The sequence below is a fragment of the Taudactylus pleione genome, unplaced genomic scaffold, assembly GCF_031769625.1.
Source record: "Taudactylus pleione unplaced genomic scaffold, aTauple2 ptg000336l, whole genome shotgun sequence".
Taxonomy (NCBI): Eukaryota; Metazoa; Chordata; class Amphibia; order Anura; family Myobatrachidae; genus Taudactylus; species Taudactylus pleione.
The window spans coordinates 2,440,772-2,445,352 of NW_028284737.1; the positions used below are offsets into that span (position 1 = coordinate 2,440,772).

Here is a 4,581-nt window from a genome sequence, read left to right on the forward strand (position 1 = left end):
TGAATACTTAAAGCAACACACCATCTCATGACAAGATGGAGTCTTATGTGGATAGCTTAATAACAGATGTATCAAATGGAACCCATCCCCCACCCCCACTGAAAGTAGCCCTCCCACTGCGGCATTACCCTTCCCCCTCACACACGCAGAGCACAGCGGATTGTTATAAGGGGGGACTGATGATCAGTACCCCATGTTGCAGCTGAACTCTGAACAAAGTTCCCCTCCTCCCAATTTTGTACCCGATATGCTCACCAGAATGCTGTTCACGCTGCATTCTGGAGCACAATTCTGGCAGTGATGTTGGCAACAATGGACCACTGCATCACTGCCTGGGGGTCTGGAGAGCCAGAGGAGATCCATTCTGCACATGTGCAGAATGTATATACTCTTTAAAAGCCAGGGGAAGCAGTGGGGTGGCACAGTCGCATAGGATGCGATCGTGTCAGCTGAAGAACAGATGGCTGCACTCGCATCCAATGCAACTACGCTAGTTAGTTTTTAAAGGTTGCCCTAAAAGTGTTTAGATGTGAACAAGTTCTTTAGTATAGTGAAAACCTTTGTAATTTCTAAATAAACATTACTACTGTAGGCAACACTACAATTACAAGGTGCTAGTTCAAATTTCCTATGTAAATATAAAGAATAGAAGGTATATTAAAAAGAAAAGACAATAATCTGACATTTCAACAATGCAAAGTTAAATGCAAATTATCCACAATTCTATGTGTTTTCCGTCTAAACATATATTATTATTTACACATACACAAACAGAAGAGGATTATTAAGATTTGCATATACTTATTCCAGTATGAACAAGGAAATGGGTTGTCATGTACTGAGATGTTTAGAATATATACAAAGTCTACAACTGAGCTTTATTGTACAGAATATTTTGATTAAAAAAAGTAATTACAAGCCTTCATAATGCAATAGGCGCTCATATGTCATTTGGAACCAGAAAAAGGAGGATGCCGCACAGAACCAAAACCGATACTTAAAACTTTGATACCAACAATATTACATCCAATAATTATACCTCATCAGAATCGTTGATGGTGCTCCCGAAGCCCATATGTAACATAGAACACAAAGAAGAGAAAAAAGACAGGCTCTTTGCTGGGGCACTCTTAAAGTAGATATTCACATAGTGTTGACAATTGTAAAATATAACCTTTAATAAGTATGTGTCAAATTATTAAATACCCCCATGTTGAGAATTTGTATGATATGTGTCAAAATTGGGACTACATATGTGTCCAAATATGGAGTAGGGCGAAAATTTTAAACAAAGGGTGAGTGGTCCCCCACGTCATCATAATGGTGCTATAGCAGTTATACGTGGGGAGTCAAGTACCCTGATAACCCTGGTTATGTGTCAGATAATAAAATAATATCCCAACAATATTAGTGGATTATAAAAAATGCAATATACAGATGCTGTGCTGAGTTATCACTCTGCTGTGTTAACAATCCGTCCCAATCCACCTCCAATGTTAATAACCTACAGCACCTGGTATTCCCAGGTGGTCTACCATCCAGGTACTGGACAGGCCCATTACTGCATAGCTTCCAAGATCAGGGGAGATTGGGCATATCCAGTATGGTATGATTGTAGGTATGTTTGCCCAAATGGGGGAGTATGAATGCCCGGGTATACACAATGCAGAAGTGTATGTAGGACTAACTCGTATGAGTAGTCCACTTTATTAAATAATGCTTAGGCCATTAATAGCCCTGAATATTAATGATACGTGGTAACATATCGTGCCATTTATATATAGAATTACATTGAGTTCTCATTCTACATAGTCATTCTAGACTCTGCTCCAAAATTCAGATTATTATATATTGTTCTTTGAAAAGAAAAATCTAGATGTGTAGTGGTCTAATACATAGGGATCTAATTCTTCCGTAATTATTAGAGATTCTCCATTGTGTATATTATACTAGTAAAGATAAAATATCAAAAAATTTCATTTGTCCTTATTCCTTGTTGTAAAAAAATACATTCTAAACAATAAGTAAGGATAAAGCCAAAAGGATATTGTATATATCTCTCTATAAAGGTAAAAAGATGGTTCCAAGTGTGCCGTAGTGTTAAAAAAAACCTTATAAATAGAGATAAGGTGAAATTGAATACATTGTCAAATGAATGTGGACTAATGTGATAGTCTATTAGTGAGTGAAAGTAGTGAAAGAATATGGAAGATAAATATAAAATTAAAAATGAATATGTATTACGTGATAATGTGCAATGTTAGTAAATATACCAGACCATCAGATCAATTGAATGGTCTAATAGGGCCATGGAAAAGTCTGTGGTGACCAAAGGGTAAAAACCTGCCTGATTTAAATTGTGTGATGGAAAATTCCATCTGTAAAGTGAGAAAAACTACCGTCCTGTACCATTAGGGTAAATACTAGTGTGTACCCAAATTAAACCATGGAATAAAATCCACCCTGAAAAGTGTAAAATATTATGTGAAAGTGTAAATAAAGCTGGTTACGGATTACGCGTGTACCGTAAAGTGTGTTAAAAATAGCACCATGTGTTATGTTGTTAAAGTATAACCTTAAAGAATAAGCAAGAAGGGAAAAAGAGGGGGAGGGGGAGGAGAAGGAAAAGTAAGGGAATTGACCACTATTACCATCATTGAAAATGTGTCCCAAAATAAAGATTAAACAATAATTCAAGAAAAATTAGAAATTATAGAATCAGGGTGGATTATTGGAGCTAGGTTATGAAAATTTACAAAAATGCACTGTAGTTGATATACTCATTCATCCCGTTGGGAGTGAGGGCACCTAATTTGAATGTCCATTCACTCTCACGTTTAATATGTTCCTGTGTTAGGTCTCCTCCCTGAATTTGAAAGTTTAACTTTTCCTAATCCAAAAATCTGTAAATCTCGATGATTACCTTCGTGGTGGGTGTGGAAATGATGTGCCACCGAAGTAAGTTTCTTGAATTTAGTTAGATCAGAGGTGGCATTTTTAATGGATCTTGCATGTTCCAGAACCCGTTGTTTAAAGATCCTAGTGGTCATACCTACATATTTCCTATCACAGCTACATACTATGCAATATATGACCCCTGTTGTACTACAATTAATAAGATCTTTCAACTGAATTCTGTGGCCATATTTGTCCACAATGTGATCACATTTAACCATGTACTGGCACACCTTGCAGGACCCGCATGGAAAAGATCCTTTATCCACTCCCTCTTTTTTTGGGTACTTGATGAAATGACTTTTGACTAAAGTGTCCTTTAAGTTCTTAGATCTCTGCCATCCCATAGCAACCTTATTTCCCAAGATCTGAGATAGGTCCTCATCCAGATGGAGAATTGACCAATGTCTTTGGATTAATCCTTGTATGTCTCTCCATTCCTTGCAGAAGTTTCCAATGAATCTTAATTCTTCTTCTTTTATTTTGTTACTCTTTGACCTGTGCGTTCCTCCTGCAAAAATCAGAGATTCCCTTTGTATGTGGGAGATGCTCGTTTTGGCCTTTTTGATACTTCTATTACTATAGCCTCGCTCAACCAGTCTCTCTGTTAATTCTGCACATTGTTTTATGTGTTTTATTTCTTCAGATCTAATAATGGTACCCAATTCAGACTGTAGTGATGAGTCAGTTTCAAATTGATGGTATTTTTGTTCAGATCGTTAATGAAGCACAACAAGGATGTTTCATCTCCCTCCCATATCATCAATATATCATCGATATATATCGCCACCATCCTATTACATGCTGTGTATATTGCTCCATGGTTTCTCCAAATACCATTTCCCACTCCCATCTGCCCAAGAAGAGGTTGGCATAGGTGGGGGCACAAGTTGCCCCCATTGCCGTCCCCCTCGTTTGCAGATAGAAGCGGTCCCCAAAAGTAAAATAATTTTTTGTTAACACAAATTCCAACAGTTCCAACAGAAATTGATGGAAAGGGCTTGGTTCTTCCATTTGTAGGAAATAGTTCACTGCTTGAACTCCTATACTGTGGTCTATGCACGTATACAGTGCCTCAACATCGAATGTCACAAGATAATCCTGTTCCTCAAGTTTCACATCATGAAGTTTTTGTAAAATATCCGATGTGTCCTGTATGTACGATGGCAGTCCCAGGACATGTTGTCATAGGTGGAAGTCCATGAATCTACCTGCTTTTTTCAGATAATCCCCCCAGTCCTGAGACTATAGGTCTCCCTGGTGGTTCCTGGATGTTTTTATGGACCTTGGGGAGCAAATAGAATGTCAGGACTCTGGGGTGGTGTGTTCTTAAATAGTCGTATTCCTGTTTGAGAATTGTACCATCTTTTACTGTTTGATCAATCATTCTGTTATAAAGTATGGTGAAATTTTCAGTTGGATTGAACATGATCTTTTTGTAGCAGCTCTCATCATTGAGTTGGTGCATGGCTTATTTAAGGTACATCTCAGTGGGCCAGATAACAAAGTTCCCTCCTTTATCGGAGGGCTTGATGACCACCTCCTTCCATTGTCAAATGTCCATGAGTGTTTTTGTTTGTTGTTTATTTAAGTTTCCATATGTTCCCTCCTTTATCAGAGGGCTTG

The 4,581-nt window shown here is 37.8% G+C and overlaps 1 pseudogene; it reads right to left on the reverse strand.

Moving 5' to 3' along the window:
* Positions 1-1,501: 1,501 nt before the first annotated feature.
* LOC148508863 (5S ribosomal RNA) lies at positions 1,502-1,620 on the reverse strand (annotated as a pseudogene).
* Positions 1,621-4,581: the final 2,961 nt, after the last annotated feature.